This window comes from Eretmochelys imbricata, chromosome 3 (genome assembly GCF_965152235.1).
Source record: "Eretmochelys imbricata isolate rEreImb1 chromosome 3, rEreImb1.hap1, whole genome shotgun sequence".
Lineage (NCBI taxonomy): Eukaryota > Metazoa > Chordata > Testudines > Cheloniidae > Eretmochelys > Eretmochelys imbricata.
In genome coordinates this window covers 29,215,704-29,233,874 of record NC_135574.1, presented here as the reverse complement: position 1 = coordinate 29,233,874, position 18,171 = coordinate 29,215,704, and positions in this window count along the sequence as shown.

Sequence of the window (18,171 nt, the reverse complement as noted above, 5' to 3'; positions counted from 1 at the left end):
GGGTTCACTTGGAGGCCAGCAGGTCTAGTGGGCAGGCTGCGGCTTGTTTGTCTACCCTCAAGGTCCTGGGATGGACTTGCCTGATGGTCAGTGGGCCCAGCAGTCAAACTGCAGTCCGTTGTTCCCCAAATGGAGGGGGAGGGGAAGGAAGAGGGACCCAGACTCTATCATTCCACCAGGTCCCAGCTCAAGGCCCAAGGGGGAGAGGGCATGGAGTGTCTCAGATGCCTCTTTCTGGTGCACCTGACCAGCTCTCCCTGGGCCACTTCCTACCCCCCGCCCTCCGCCTTCAGTTTGAGGTATTGTTGTAGCCGTCATCCCTCACAACAGGGAGTGCGGGAGGGGAAAGTGTCAGGCCCCCTACTCTCCTGGTTGGGATCTTACCCACAGCCCAAACCCTTCCCCTGTGCTCACTGTCCCCAGAAGCTGCAAATGGACTACCTCCCTTCCAACAGCTTCTCCTTCACTTTCCCTGCTCCCGGTCACCCACAGGCTGTGTTATCCAAATATATGTATCTATCTATAATGTGTTTGTAATACCCATACATGTTTAATGGAATCTTTAAGAATGGCACCTACCCAGAATTGGGTGAACTTTTACTGTGACTCTTGTTCTTCTGTCTCTGATTCCCCCTATTGTTGTTTTTACTTGCGTAGGCATGTCCAAATTAGGTTCTTTAGGACAGGAATCATGTCATGCCTTTTTATTTGCTCTGGAAGGTTCCTAGCACACTTTTGGGCGTTGTATAACGAAATAATGTTATTAAAGGGTAATATTAATTTTTTTGAAAGCATTCATGCGTCAGAAGCTTGCGAATTTGAATGTTTGCAGAACACACAAAGGCTGCAAACTCGGCTATGTTTGATTTTGAATTAATATTGATGGAAAAATGTTGTAAAGGATTTGCTCAGCTTCAGTTAACACCACATTTATGGATCCCATATGATTAGTGCCTTTCCTTCCAGTCCCTTTTCCCTTCTTTTTTTAGTGGATTCCCTCATTTCTATTAATCTCTTTCAAAGTGGGAGGCTTTTAAATATTTTGACTACGTTTTAATTCATTTTATCATGTTTTGCTGTAGTGTGCTTTATACATGAAATGATTATTTTCTACACTAATTTAAAAATATTACTCCTGCAGAAGAAGTCCAAGCTACAGATGCTGTTTGCAACCCTAAGACTCTGAGTCTGCAAATGCTAACATATCTGCTTAAGTTTACACAGTATGAGACGTACCATCATAGTTTTGCCACTGCCACCAATGGGGTCAGGATTTCACCTACAGTCCATAAAGTTAAGTGAATACATCAATCCTTGTAGGATCAGGGGCTAAGTTTATTGAACCACACTAATGCTTACGCTGATCAGAGCCCTGAAGGACTAAATGTGAGTTCTTTCCTTGTTTTTTGTTTTTTTTTTATTACGTGTGCCAACCTACCAAGACAATGAAGAGTGGACCAAGACAGGGAGAAAACTATGAACTGTGGAATAAGCAGCAATCCAGCACACCAGCTGAATAAACATTAACAACATTTTTGCATTTGATCTTTAGGACATGTAGGGCTAAATGCCATGGATGGATGCCTAGATGATGGGGGGGGGGCGGTGAGCTAGGGTGCCAGGAACCTTTCCCACTCTCTTGTATTCCTGTGCTGGGGCTAGACACAGTCCTCGGGTTCAATTCTGTGCTGCACCTCCTGGAGGCACAGAACACAAAGTGCAACCCTGGGGGATGAGGGGCAGAGATGGCTTTACATCACCTTTGCACCCTCTGGTTTCTGGGCTGCTCCAAGGGGACTGAAATACCTATGACAGTCCTATGCTGTGCCTGCTTTGGGGGAATTCTTCCTTGCCCCCTTGGGGTGCATTAGTGGCCCCTATATTCTGCCAGAGCAGTGAATGTGGGCTGGGCTGGAGGAACGAATCTGTTCCCTATTGTCCTCAAATGGGATGCAAAAGCAAAGCATGTGGGTTCACAGCTTGGCCTCTACCCTTTGCACTGTCCAGAGCACCCTACAAAAGAGTAGGGTGTCTGATCAGGCCAGAGGTCCAGTGCTCCCAGGTACTCTGACTTGTGTGGCACATTGCCATTGTACACTGGTTGCGAAAATGGACTTCTAGAGCTAGGGAAAAAAGCAGAAGTTTTTGAAACTTGTTTTCAATGTAGCTAAAAGGTTATAATGGACACGATGGCAACATAAGTGTCTTACACCCCATGAAAGATGCAGGAGGAGACGTGTATTACAGCAGAGAGACTCCAAAGAGAGTTCGTTGATGCACGGATGTGCCAACTCACTTTAATTGCTAAGTTTTATTTCTCACCATTTCTCTTTGTTTATTTTCTTTTAGATTCCACTGATGAGGGATCCTGGCTGGATCCGAAACGTTTGGACTCGTAACTTGAACGTGAGTGTGATTTCAATTGTTACCGCTATTTATTTTAACTGTAGTACCTACAGGTGGGGCTGGCGCTGCGCCTTGTGTGGCTCAGTCTGCAGTAAGATGCACAGGCCCACATTCAGCTCCTGCCCCAGCTTCCATTATCCCAACACCCCATATCCCAACATAGCTGTCTGCATGAGATACCAACACCTCCCTGCTGGTTGGTGAGGCTGTGCAAAAACGGGTGACCCCCTAATGTGGTTGTCACTAGCAGGGGAGGGGAAAATGGCAGCAGCAGGGAAACTTTGAAGAACTTGCCCTGAGAGAGGAGAATAGAATCAGACACGAGAACCATTGAACAGGGATGATGTGGGGAGAGTTCCACTTCACAGGCGTGGTTAGGGCCACCATTGCATTGCCATTACAAGGAGCGATGCGTTAAAACAGGAAAATCGAGGCAACAACGGAAGAATTCTGTCAGTGTCTTTCGAATATATTTCTTAAGAAAAATAAAATGCTGCTGGGAAATACTCTCACTGTGGTTGAGGGGCAGGAAGCTTAGAGGCAGGACTGTCTGAAATCTGGAATGGGAAGTCCATGACCCAGAGCTACTAGGGAACAACTCTGCTCTCGGGTGTTGTGGCTGACTCATCTTTGTCTCACGATGCCCCTTCTGTGCAGGCCAGATGGCTTGTACAGCCCAGCAGCCTTTTTGTTTAGACAGGACAGATTGGGGTCAGGATTTCAATTTACACCAGTTGATGATTTAGCCCTATATGTTTAATCTGGGATTGACAATGGAATGAAGATGCTGTGGACAGGTGGATGACTGGAATAGACAGAAAGAAAGCTTAAGGTGGACCAGAGCTGGAATGGGTTAGATTTGGACCTTCATCTCAGTGGATGAGCTAGGAAAACAAAGCAATGACCTGGGAATCCAAAACTCCTGCAGAACAACAGTCAGGAAAAGAGCTCAGATGCTAGAGAGAAGCTCAGACGATATTGTAGCGTCTGGAAATCAGATTACTGGTAACTAAAGAAAGTCTGAATCAATGCTCCAGATCTAACCTCTTCACCCCAAAAGTGAAGTAAGTTTCTGGAAAAATGTGGATCTGCAGCCAGATGAGATTCCAAACCTTCCAACACAATCTCACCTGCACTTGTGATATGCACCCATATTCAGTGGTGAGCTGGAGCCAGTTCACACCAGTTCGCATGAACCAGTTGTTAAATTTTGAAGCTGGTTTAGAACCAGTTGTTAAAGGGGTGGACAAACTCCAGCCCGCAGGACTGTCCTGTCCGGCCTGCCTGAGCTCTCAGCTGGGGAGGCTCCCCTGAGAATCCCTTTTTAATTTTTACTCACCTGGCGGCACTCCGGGTCTTTGGTGGCTGGTCCTTCACTCGCTCTAGGTCTTTGGCGGCACTTCGGCGGCGGGTCCTTCAGTACCGCCGAAGAGCCGGAGCGACTGAAAGACCTGCCGCCGAAGTGCCGCCGAAGACCCAGAGTGACTGAAGGAACCGGTTCTTCAGCTTTTGGCAGCTCATCACTGCCCATATTTGTTTGTTCTATAAGAATGGAGAATTTATTTCTGCTATTCTGCACACTGAAATACTGTACTCCAAGTGTAGTTATCAATGGTTTGCTGTCAAACTGGGAGAGAATATCTAGTGAGGTCCCACAAGGGTCAGTCCAGTACTATTCAATATTTTCATTATTGACTTGGATAATGGAGTGCAAAGCATAAAATTTGCAGATGATATAAAGCTGGGAGGGGTTGCAAGCACTTTGCAGGACAGGATTAGAATTAAAAATGACCCTGGTAAATTGGAGAATTGGTCTGAATTCAACAAGATGAAATTCAATCAAGACAAATGCAAAGTACTTTACTTAGGAAGGAAAAATCAAATGCAACTACAAAATAGGGAATAATTGGCTAGTTTGTAGTACCGCAGAAAAGGATCTGGGGGTTATAGTGGATCACAAATTGAAGATCAGTCAACAATATGATGCTGTTGCAAAAACGGCTATCATCATTCTGGAGTGTATTAACAGAGTGTTGTAGGTAAGACACAGGAGGGAATTGTCCTGCTCTACTCGGCACTGGTGAGGCCTCAACTGGAGTACTGTGTTCAGTTCTGGGCACCACACTTAAAGATGTGGACAAACTGGAGAGGAGAGCTACAAAAATGATAAAAGGTTAAAAAATCCTGGGCATGTTTAGTCTTGAGAAAAGAAGACTGCAGGCGGGCATACCTGATAACAGTCTTCAAATATGCGAAGGGCTGATTAATTGTTCTCCATGTCCACTGTAGGTAGGATAGGAAGTAATGGGCTTAATCTGCAGCAAGGGAGATTTGGTTAGAAAAACTTCCTAACTATAAATGTAGATAAGCTCCAGAATAGGCTTCCAAGGGAGATTGTGGAATCCTTGTCATTGGAGGTGTTTAAGAATAGGCTGGACAAACATCTGTCAGGGATGGTCAAAGTTTACTTGTTCCTGCCTTAGCACAGGGGGCTGGACTTGATGACTTCTCGAGGTCTGTTCCAGCCCTACGTTTCTATAATTATGTAGTATTGGAATACATTTTGAATGTATGTTTTGTCTGAGTTAGATTTTGATTTCCTCTTTCTTTGGTATCATTGTTGTTCCATATAGCTAGACTCCTCACCTTTTGTCCTGTGTACTACTGGAATGTTATATATAGCAAAATGGAACAGAAGGGGAGAAGTGGTCTTTTAAGAATAGCTGCCTTCTAAATGTTGCATTGAAATGAAATCATAGGAGATTAGGAAACCCCACTCTGCTCTAGGAAACAGAGGATCTCAAAACATTTGACACACAAAAAATCACTCTGTACACTAAAGTGCACCTGATCCTGGAATGAGACATGTCATCTGCTTAAAAGCACACCATGACGCTACCCAGTGTCTTGGAACAGTAAGGGAAGAACACAATATACAATTGGATTCACAAGGGGAGTTAAGGTAAACAGAATTAAATGAGTCAAATTGTAATTTGGCCCAGGCCCCTGTGCAGTCATTGGATTACATGATTCCATCCACACCGGAGAATATTTCAATGAAAATTCTGAGAAGGACCTGGGCTGTCATCTATGGTTGTAGGGGACTGACATCTGCTATCACCATTCTGAGTACTTAGGAAGCTTTGTTTTGTTATGACCATATTGCAGAATGTGAGTGTGATGGGGAAAACCTGGATGTCCAAAAAGTGTAGCTCAGAGGCAGTCATGTATGCTGTCATGACTCTGAGCTATCTGTGGACAAGATTTTGTTTGTTTATTCTATTAATTTTATTTTCTTTCCCTGTTTTCTGAGAAGGCCTTTGTGTTATTCTGGTGCTCTAGAGGTAGATACTTCTGCATCTGTTTCTTGTTTTTCTATTGTTTTATCAATGTGGTGTTAAATACAGAAACATGCATTTTTAAAGTAACTTGTACAAAATATTCAAAATAGTGGGCCAGATCCTCAGCTGATGTAAATCAGCAGAACTTGACTTGTGTCAGTGGAGCTATGCTGATTTGCATGAACTAAGAATCTGGCTCAAACATTTTTAGATTGTTAGCTCTTCAGGATAGAGACTATCTTTATTTATATGTGATGTAGAGTGCTGATCATACTGGCATGCTAAGCAAGTAATATTAAAACAAGCTTATCTTCTATAACTAAAATCAAGTTCTTAAGGACAAAGAGTTGTTCCTAGCTGGTAGATTTACATGTGAACCAAGGGAAGTGCAGCAGGAATGGAAACAAGTCTCTGATAAGCTTCCAATTATTTCATAGTGTAAATGAGGGGTGGCCAACCTAAGCCTGAGAAGGAGCCAGAATTTACCAACGTAATATGTCAGCAGCTCCCCATCAGCTCCCCCACTCTGCTCCCAGTGCCTCCCGCCCACTGGAAGCCCCGCCTATCAGTGCCTCCCCCTCCTTCCCCGCGTCTCCGATCAGCTGTTTTGTGGCATGGAGAGGGCTCTGGGGGGGGAAGGGGAAGAGTGAGGGCATAGCAGGTTCAGGGAAGGGGGTGGGAAGGGGTGGAGTGGGGTTAGGGCCTGTGGCAGAGCCAGGGGTTGAGCAGTGAGCACCCCCAGCACATTGGAAAATTGGCCCCTGTAGTTCCAGCCCCGCAGTTGGTATCTATACAAGGAGCCGCATATTAACTTCTGAAGAGCCCCTGGTTTAAATGAATCATGTAAAATGGATCAAACTGAAGGTTTGTTGCATAGAGAGAGCCAAAGCCTTCCCTGGCATAGTTCCACTAAAGAAAATGATTCCAGTGTACTTTCTGAGAAAAATGCTTGCACATCAGAATAAACACCCTCAAACTCATTGGCATCAGTGGTAAATATTTTCCCATTCCTCACTAAGAATGTTGACATCCATATTCTTTATTTTTGTGTCTACGTGCAAGTGCTTGCAATTACTTTTTAATTATGTACTGAATTAAATAGACCCAGAGCCAATTATGCCTGACCCTTGTGGGGAAGCTTTTTCCTCATTGCATACCCTTTTTCTTTATTGCACAGCAGGCAGAATTGCAGTTCTTGGAAAATTCCTAGGGGGTCCTGGAGGGTAAAATGGGGAGAAAATGGGGACATGTTCCCCCCCAGACCAGCCCTCTGTAGTCCTCTCCCTGGATCAGAGTCACTGCACACTGCCCCTTTACTATGGACTATCTTCTCCAGAAGATGTTGTGGTGATGAGGGGGTTTAAAGACCAATGAGCTGCCACCTATAGGTCTTCTAAATTAATACACTGTGGGATTGAGAGCCTGAGTCCTCTTCCACTCTTTTCTCCCATCATAACCCAGAGACAAGGTCTCTGGGCAGGGCTCTCTTTTCTTTCTTCCTCTCTCCCTCAGGATGTGTCCCCAGCTGTGAAGGCCTCTTCTTCCCTCTCACCTGAGGAGATGGGGTCCTCTAAGAGAGGTTTCTCTTCTCCCATTCTGACTTTGAAGACTCTGGACAGGGCTCTAGGAAGTTGGGGGCCTGAGAGCTAGCTGGATGAGTGGGGAATTATTTGTTGTGAGACAGAGAAAAGATCAAGAGGCCCTCTTGGCAAGAGGTGATATGTTCTTAATAGTTTCCAGATGAAGGAGCAGATTTGCTGTTTATGCCAATGAACTAGAGGGGACAGGAGCTTGCTGAGGAGAGAAGAAGGATCTGTTATGGAGCACGTTGGAGATGTGGATGAAGGGCTGCAGGGCTTAGTGGGGTAATTGTCTAAAGTTTATCCACATCAAAGCAACTGAGCTTCCCCAAACACTCTGCCTGTTTAGAATGCTGGTGCTGGTTTACTGCCAGCTGTTACTGAGTTGTTTGCAATATTGATCTTAGGGTTCTGGGTGCAGTTATGTCTTTGTCTGTGGTGAGTGTGGTTGGCTCTTTGCTCTCAAAGGCATAGTCAGAAGGTGAATGATGGGGCTTATGTGTTTTTAGTCTTATTTTTATCACGTTCCTAGGAGATGGGCAAGTATTACAAAGAGGAGGTATTGTATCAGTATTATGATCACAAATAGAGCTGGTTGGGAATTTTCCATTAGAATTATTTTTTGATGGAAAATGCAGTTTCTGCAAAATTGAAATTTTTTATGCAAAAAATTGTATGTTGCAGATTTTTTTAAAAATTTCCCCTGGGAAAACTGATATAGCATATTTTGTTTTGGGTCAGTTTGACCTAATTGAAATATTTCAGTTTGCTGAACTGACCCAACACATTTCACTTAGAATCTGTTCAACATTAAAACGCATTTCTCTATGGTGGCACATTGCCTTATAGGAGTTGTTTGAATATATGATGGCCCTTTCTTTCCTGTGGGCCAGGCTACGTGGCCAGATTACATTTCCTATGGTGCAACACAGTCTCCCACCCCGACCGAGAGACATAGTGCATCAAATATTTCCAAATTAAAATTTTTCTGAAAGTTTTGTTCTGTGAAAAAAAATTTGATATTTCAACTTTGTCCCAATTCAAATGCTGAAATTCTGGAATTTCCAGTGGTATGAAAATTCTGATTTTTTTGCTCAATTCTAGTCACATGTGAGCAAGAAAAGCTAGGAAGGGTAAAGTTCTCTATATTCCTATAACCTGTGGGTCTAGCATCAACAGTTGGATTTCCAAAATCAAAACATGACAATGGGGTTTCTGCAATAACAAAGCCAAGTCTGGCTTGCCCCACCTCTGCTTTTTAGACTAGATAGAATTGGTAGACAGTGTCCCAGTACATTCTATCCAATCACCTTTTCTCCAGTTGCTGAACTGCATGGATAAATTCAGGGAACTCTGTGCTGCAGATATAACCTGAAGTCACCAGTGACTATTAGAAACTAAGCAAGTCTCCAAGCTAAAGGGGGAGATTGAACATGTCTGGACAAGAACAAATTAGAAAAAGTCTTTAGTTGTCTTTTAGTTGATTCCTCAGAATTAGTGAAGAGCTGTTGACTCCACCTATTGTTCCATGTCTGAGATTTGCATGACCTAATTCTGTGTCTGAACCATGTGTAGACTTGTTTCTAGGAGTGCAGCATAATTCTGATAATTATCTTATTCAATAATCATAGGTTTTCTAAAACATATGACCTCAGGAACAGTAGGATGAAGCTAGCTTTGATCTCAGGCAGGACCAAAAAGAGAAGACCAGATATTTAGGCCTAAGATCCTTTTTCATGCGAATACATTTTCACAAAATGGATAAATAGCCTGTAGAACACACTGCTGCCGGATTTCACTGAGGCAAATTACAGAGGAATCTTGATTTTACAGACGCAAGTCTTACGAACAACCAGTTATATGAACCATTTTTCCCAATTGGGAAAAAATGATCACACAATGAAAGTGAGATTGATAAAGAAGAAGTCAACATAACTACACATTCTGATACCCTCAATGCTTTGGAAATTGCTTGGCAATGGTTTGAAGGACAAAAAGAAAGCAATGATGTTCACCATCCGGCAATGTATGCACCAGACCTGCTGTAATTTTGAGATGTTCAGCATTGTGAAATTTTTGATTTTTATGAACTCCTCAAACCCTAATTAGTTTGTAAAATAAGGGTTCTACGGTATCCCTAAACTCCCTAATGCAGGGTTTCTTGCACCAGTGTCTGAAACATCTGGTTCTGACACTGTCAATGACAAGATATTGGACTAGATCAACTTCTAATCTATATCCAGCTGCAAAAGCCAGTTATGACAGCTCAGTAGAACCTCTGTATCATCCCTGGGCTTAGGGGAGGAGTATGGGAATGATGTCAGACTACAGGAGATTTGGGGTAGGAAAGGCTGTGGCCAGAGCAGACCTGCAACCTGGATATTCCGTGCCTCTGCAAACCCCCACTGAAGCAAGGGTGAGGATTGCTCTAGCCTACACCAGCGGGTGCATTGATCCCCACATCCAGTGAAGAAGGAAGCTTCAAGCTACCTAATCTTTCCCCCTGTGCTGGGGCAGGGATGAAGCAGACTTTTCTTTGGAGTTGAAATCTCTTATATTTAGTCTCATGCCCTGAGGGGTGTGCGCAGTTATTTATTTATTTATTTATTTATTTATTTTCGATTGAGCAAAATTTCTTAAGATATTTTTGTGTGAGGGAAAGGTGAAACCATGCACAACCGACAGAGGGCCAGACTGCCCCCACTCTCACAGTAAAAGTCATAAAAGAGGGCTGAGGATGAGGAAAGCTGTATGAAAGTCACATCTCCGAATTCTTCCCTGGACAAGGGTTTGTCATCCCTCCTTCAGGTCTCTTCACAAACCCAAGGAATCTTCAAGAGGCCCAGTAATCCTGCTGTCCTTTCCTACCCCCTTAGACGGCAGGATGGTAAAAGCACCTGTGTCCTGCCTATACTTCCGATCCTACCACTAGTGGCACACGTGCAATATACCTGACAAGCTCATTAGATGTCTGTTGTAGAAGAAGAAAGCCTGCTTCGCCCAGACATGGGCAAGCAACGGACAGAGCTAAGTCACTCTCCTAGATACTACTACACTTAGCATGCATGTCTGTGTACTCGACTGTATTAAGAAGCTAAGGAATGCTAGTGTTAGAGCAAAAGGCAAAAAAGGCTGGGAGCTGGAGTTTTACCATTGACTTCAGTGGGAGCACTACTAGATCCTTAACAATGCACAGACGATTACAATAGAAGAAAAGGTTGAATATACAAAAGACCTACGTGTTATCTTAAATTGGCTACTGCTGTTAAACTCTTGCCTACTACTAAAACGTGTTGAAAAGGGATATTGTTTTACATAATGATGATTTAAAACAGTGAACAAACCATGCACAGGTGACAGAAAGTATTTGTCAGTCAGCTAAACAAAATATTAGAAGCAGCTGGGTAGGCTAATTCAGTGCCAGCCGCAGAACTGCCCAGTGAAATTGAGGGCACGAGAGAGATAAAAGCAGCAAGGTTCTCAGGGGAATCAGTTATCAAATGTTATTGCCCTCCAGCATTAAACCCACTATTCAAGAGGTGGAAGGAGACATGGGAAGAGTCAAGCAAATATTATACTCCTTGAAGTATAGTGGCTCTTTGTCTAACCCTGAAGGCCCACAAACAAAGGTTTGTACTGTTTTCTTGTAGCTTGTTTAATGAACAGTATAAATGTTGTTTTACTTTTGATTTGCTATGCTGTGCTTTCAAAATGTAGTATATCCAGGCATATGCTTCACTTTTCATGCGTGGGATTAACACCTGTGAAAGAAACTTCCTTTACTTTGTTTGGCCGGAACAGCATTTGTGGAAGATGCCACATTGTTTCCTAAAAGAGGACTGAGATGACATTGCTAGATATGTACCCAATGGATCTGATCTTGCATTCTTGAAAACCTCTATAGATGTCAATAGGTGTTTTGTCTGAGCGGGCACACCACTGGACTTATGAGCTCAGGAATATTGAGCTATGGTTGAAGAGAACAAACCAGAGCAATGCAATGCTTTGACTTTTATCAAGTCTCAGAAAGCGTTCGTAAGCGTTCAGCTTCCACTTGTGTAACTTGGGCATTATTACTTACGGTGCTGAGACTCAGTTCATCCGTGGTGCAACTCCACTGATGCAAGTGGAATTACATCAGTGTTGATTTTTCATCTCTAATTAAACATTCCCTTTGGTCATTTGTGGACCACAGAAGTAAAAATTTGACTATGTTTTCCTGTTCCAGCAATCAAATATGCTGGAGCACAATGTTTTTAAAGACATTTCTTGGTGTGAAACCTCTTTAAGGATGCTAGAGATAAATGATTCAATGAGGTTTGCATGACATTCTAAGCTGAGTGGCAGAGCTGGGGGAAGATTCAGAATCTTTCCTTTGAGAACCCGTAGCTTCAAGTCATGTAACTTTCTGAGCAGGTAACTTCTCAAGTGGCCCATTAGCTTCCTTATGGATAATTTTTGTGGAACTATTTTGCAAGGGCAAAAAAAGGAAAGGAAAATCCCTCATCATACAGTACAAAATCTAATCTGGTTATCCTAGATTCTAAGGCCAGAAGACCACTGTGACTGTCTAGCCTGACCTCCTGTGTAACACAAGCCACAGAACTTCCTTGAAATAATTCCTCTTTGAACTACAACATATCTTTTAGAAATACATCCAATCTTAATTTAAAAATTATTAGTGATACAGAATCCACCACAACCGTGGGTAATTTTTTCCAATGATTAATTACCTGCACTGTTAAAATATATACCGTATTTCCAATCTGAATTTGTTTAGCTTCAACTTGCAGTCACTGGATCTTGTTACACTTTTATCTGCTAGATTGAAAAAACCCATTATCAAATATTTGTTTTCTGTATAGGTAATTTTAAACTGTGATCAACTCATCCCTTAACATTCTCTTGGTTAAGCCACATAGATTGAACTCCTTGAGTCTATCACTATAAAGCATGTTTTCTAATCCTTTACCACTCCCGTGACTCTTCTCCCAACCATCTCCAATTTTTCAACATATTTCTTGAATTGTGGACTTCAGAACTGGACATAATATGACAGCAGTAGTAGCACCAGTGCCAAATACAAATACCCTCTACTCAAGATTCCCCACTTTATGGTATCCACGGTTTGCATTAGTCCTTTTGGTCACAGCGTCACACTGGGAGTTCATGTTCAGCTGATTATCCACCACGACTCCCAAATCTTTTTTAGAGTCACTGTTTCCCAGGATAACGTCCCCCATCCTCTATATACGGGCTACATTCTCTGTTCCTAGATGTATGACTTTACATTTGACTGTGCTAAAACACATATTGTTCTGAAATATGAGCCACATGGGAGTGAAATAAGTTTAGTATGACTGTAGGGGAGCATTTTGTTGTGTACACATTATCTTGCTCTGGTCCTGTGGCTAACTCCAATTTTAACAGCCCCTGGGAAAGTAACTATAATTTTTAATTTGATAAAATGTTCTTCTCTTGTTCCCTTTTTATCTTGGCTCTTCTCCTCCACCCCCTTTCACTCTGACTTACAATATTTCTGACGATGATATGGTCCCCCTGAGGGTGATGTCACAATCACTCCTCTCAACAATGAGCTCTTCATAGGACATAGGGACGATATGGGGAACCAAAGAAGTGAGGGAAACAAGGAAGAGAAGAGAGGGTGACAGAAGAGCCTGGTCTAATACGTCTGCTATGAAGCAGGCTATGAGACTACAATGTACAATGTAAGAAATGTCTCTATATGGAAAACAAAGTCAGAAAGCTAAAATTCATGGAGTGCCCGGATCTCAAACAAAGACAAAGCAGATCTGAGTGGTTGGTTTAGCCTGTTTAGTATTTGACAATTTAGACACAACACAGAAGACTAGATGGTTTCCTATGGAATAAGGTAAAAGGATAATACCATATTAAGATGGGGCAGGGCTAATGTTTTTTATATATTTTTCTAAAAGCAAGCTGTTTACTATTTAGGGCTCCAGCCAGCTGAAATTGGAATCCATGGGAGTAGGATTGGGTCCACAAAGCAATGTTTTTTTAAGGATAGGGGATGAAAATTGATAACAAGGCACTAAAGAAAAGAGGGAAAAACATTTTAGAAGCCTACAGAATTAAATAGCTTTTACTGAAACATGTTTCTAAGCAGTCCTCAAATAAATAAGACATTTGAGAAGCAGATTAAATGCCAAGATTCACATACTGCAGCGACAGGTGCTGCCGTGACCTAAATCAAATGAGGGACAAAATCTGATATTAGACAACTGCTCTTGAACCTATCCGAGTTAGACTAACTGTTCCTTTTTTTCAATTGATGGAGCATTTATCTAGGAAATCTGCAGTCCAGGGCCCAATTCTTCTCGCATGCTTACATCAACGTAAAACTAGAGCAACCATATACATTGACATCAGCTTCGCTACTTTGGATTTATATACTGGTCTGAGTAAGAGAGAAGGTTAGCCGCAGATTCTAGTTCCATCTTTGGCTATGAATTCATTATAAATTTACTGAAGGCCAAGCATCCCTGTGTAGTGAATGAAAATATTAATGCATGTGCAGTATGCATATTAAAAGTGTAACATCTGGAAATCCATGAATAGCTAGAAACTTGTGAACTGAAAGGCGAGCTCTGGCTTTAGAGGGGAGGAATGCTGGGAATTATCGATTATAAAAATTAAAGAGTCTTTTCGTTTGAGTTGGGATTTTGCTCACCTTCCAGGAAAGTCTAGTGACCCAGGTTTGGATCCAAATTTTTGACATCTCCCTGTAAATGAATATGTTTATTGCCATGTAGGAATCTGTGACTGAGTGTTCTTAACCTTCTTGTGCCCTTAAAAATTGTAACAGTTTTATTGTCAGAACAAGAGATGGGCCAACATCAGTATCTTTAATGTGAACCGCCTTTTAATGTTGTGGTAGGGGGAATTCAGATTCAAATCCTGGGACACAAACCCGTGTCACTACCACTCTTACCACCTTCAACAATAAATCTTGGGGAACAGCAGCGTTACAGAGCCAATTATGTGTTGATTTACAGTCTGGCAATGGATTGTGTGTGGTCTAAGAGCCAGATTCATATACTCTCACTCAAACAGGTAGCAAAATAGCTTACTACTCATGAAATCTTATTGAAACTAGTAGGACTACTTGTTCAATAATGTATTGTGCAACATGAGTAAGGGCATCAGAATCTGACGCTCAGTTACTGGAGAATTTGTCCCATGGGTGTAGCCTGAAAAGTCCAGAACAACCAGGACAAAGGGACTGCCAAAAAGAAGAGAAAACAGTAGGTTGAAGAACCAGGATGCTGTTCTGCTGTTAATGTAAATTTAGAGATGCTTTGCAAGCACGTGGCTGTCTCTGCAGTATTATATTTGCATCAGGACTATATTTTTTCTAAAGAGTAGGAAGTGCAAATATTACAAAGCACATCATCATAATGGTATAATGGTTGGACTGTGTTTAAAAAATGTGGAAGTCACAGTCAGGTTATCCCAGTCCAAGCAGCATATGGCTAGACATGTTAAATATTTGAGCACATAACTCCATAATTCCCAAAGCTAGAATTCCAGAAATTAAAGAGAAGTAGATCATGAGGAAGCGAGAGAGCACAGAGTAAGGAAGAGATAGAGGATAAGAGGTCAAACAGAGACAACGAGGAGAGTAAACAATGGTGTGTAGCAAAAGATAGCAGAGAAGAAGGAGAAAGGAGCAGTGAATTGAGATCATGGAAGGGCAGAAGTTTTGCTGCACTACATCCCTGTGGAAGCTATAGGATTGGAAGACTAGCAGGAATCCTGGCCTCTGAGGCACAGAGGAGTTACATGATGTCCATCCTTTCAAAGGACAGGCCAATAATGGATTAGATTCTAAATGCTGATACAGCAGAGTGCAGACCAAAATCTAATCACATCTATGTCAGTGCTGGAATTATGTACTGGTATGTCTCAAGGCCTGGGATGACTACTGTCTATTGGTAAAGGATTGGATAAGAGTGGGAAACAAAACCAAAAGGACTAAGAGTTAACTTCAGAGAACAGTACGATATTGTTAGGGCTTTTTCCTTGAATGTTACATTGAATGAATAAGCTTTTTAGCTATTCCTTTGTGTGAATCGTGATTCATTTTGGTTTTTAACAAAGATATAACCAATGGCATAGTTTTAATTTGGGAAGTGCAGGAGCAGGAAATAAACAAGAGTTTGAGGGAGTCTGGAAGGCTGCACAGGGTCCAGTGACATCCAGCAATTAAGCTTTGGTGGTGAGCTGTCTGAGCACTAGCATCACGGCTCCCTCAGGATTAGCAAAGGTGGGGAAGGGATTAGTGGAAAGAAAAAGACGTGCTGCCAGAGATGATGAGTCTGATGGACGGATTAGAATTTGAAACCTTTAGGAGGAGGGGTTAGGGGAGAGAGCAGGCAGGTGCTTTCCCAACGTAACTGAAAAACTAAGAAAAACTTGAAATGTTACTGAGTAGTTATTTGAAGGCGAACTTTGCACATGCCTGGATTCTGTGCTTGCAAAGGGAATTGCACATATAAAATAGTAGCTTTGAAATCTGGCCCTAGAATACCAAAGGTAATGTGACCCTCTTGTTCCTCAAACCTAAAGTTGTCTCTCCTTTACAAAATGTCCATATGTGTGTGATGTGCGGACAGTGCCTCTAACCCTTCTCTTCAGTTTAATGTCTTCCCCAACACTGTTTTTCTCTTCCTCTTTTCTTTTCTCCTTTTTCTCTGCTATCATTTGCTACGCACCATTGTTTACTCTCCTCATTGTCTCTGTATAAACTGTTATAGTCTATCTTCTCCTTACTTTCTGGACACTCTCTCATCCTCATTGCTCCATTTCCCCTTTAATTTCTCCTTTGCATACTATCACAGCCAGCTCACCATAACAGACCTTCAGTATTTGGGATTCTTCCTAAAACCTCATTTAAATGTGTTTACATTGGTTAGCAACCCCCTACTTTGAATGTATAAGTAATTCAGCATAAAGGGCTCTCTCACACTTTCTCTCTGTTATATATTACAATAGTGGGTTAATGAGAGTGAATCACTATTAGGCTAAAACCTTCTACTTTATATTCCATTACAAATAAGGATGGTAAATCATCAGATTAGCGTGGGGTGGAATTGAAAGGAGTGTTGCCTAGTGGACAGAACACTGGAGTGGAACTCAAGACTGGTTCTCTTCTCAGTTCTGCCAGCAGTCTGCTAAATTACTTTGGGCAAATAACTTCATCTCTCTGTGCCTCCGTTTTCTCTGTCTATAATATGAGGATAAGAATACTGATGTCCTTTGTAAAGTGCTTTGGAATCTATTGTTGAAAAGCCCTATATAAGAACTAGATATTGTTAAATTATTATTATTACTATTCCTAACTCTCAAAACTATAGGCTAAGCAAAAAAGAACAATAGATATTATACATGGAAAAATTTATGAAAAATAACCTGATTTGATGCGTGGACTGTTTTTGTATATATCCCCACAACTTCTCAACCACACTACAATCTTCTCATAGTGTGTCTGCTCAGACAGTGTGAATACTAATGATCACCTTTAAGGACGACTAGCTCGGCTGACCTGCGCTCTTGGAACCGACTCCCTTCCGGTGGTATCACAGGAAGATTTATGCATGTTAGGATTCCATACCTTTCTCCCTAGAATATCAATGATGTGGTCCACTGGTGGCCCACATAGAGTTGGCTGGTCACGTGGTGATGCTGATTCTCTTCCTCATCTCCAACTGATAAACAGTATTACAAAAAGCCTACAATACATTAATCTTTTCCCTGATATTTCTTCTTTGTGTAAGCAATTGCTGTCATTGCCACAGAGATGTTATTTGATCATGAATGGGAAGGAAAGTCCCTTGCATGGTCATAAATAGAAGATCCATGAGGTCATCTCTGAATGTTGTCTAAACTTGATAAAACTTTGAGAACCTCGTTCCTCGAGGCCTTCTAAGACTTCTGAGTTCTTCCAGTTCAAAATTCTTCCCCCCCTTCAATCTCATTAAGGTAAGAATATAAATAACACTCTGAAGTTATCTTGCTTTCTCTCCAAGGATCTTGGAGCACTTTGTAAACACTAATGAATTAAGCCTCACCACACTTCTCTGAACCAACAATTAGTAATATTCCCATTCCCATTCCATGGATGGGAAAATGGAGACACAGAGAAGTGTAAGTGCCTTGGTGATAGTCACAGAGAAGTCTGTGGCTGTTGCAGGAATAGAACACAGATTGCTGACACTCTCTCCTGTGCTTGAGCCACAAGGCTCCTTCCCCTCAAAAGACATCTTTGGAAGTTCGATTCCTGAGGTCCTTGGTGATGCGAAGAGTCTGTATTTGGTACACAGAGAAGAACGCTGCAACTTCTATCCTGTGTTCCTCTGCTGACTGCCAGTTCCTTCTCCTCTCTCTGTCCCCATCTTCCTTTTCCTTTCCTCTGCTCTCAATCTCCTTCGTGACTCTTCACCCCCGCCTCTGCCCAATCCTGTCTGGTTGGCTCCCCCGCAGCCTAGCAACTTGTGGCTCGCCCCTTGCATGATTTGCATCTTCGTATCACAGAGCTATGAAGATGCACTTAGCAGAGGTGACGAAGGCGCACACCCGTGGGGTGTCCGCAGCTCTCGCACTGGATAGCTAGGATAGATGCACGTGTCTAGCTGAGCTCGTCCTGGGAAATCGGGAAAGGACCTGGCCACGGTTTAATTACTGAGTGCTGCTGGGGTGAGAGAGATCAGTGTGTCACAGAGCATGGATCTGCAAAGGACCCCCCCCCCCCCACACTCACACAAACAACCCCACTGAAGCACTCAGAACTTGTGCACAATACT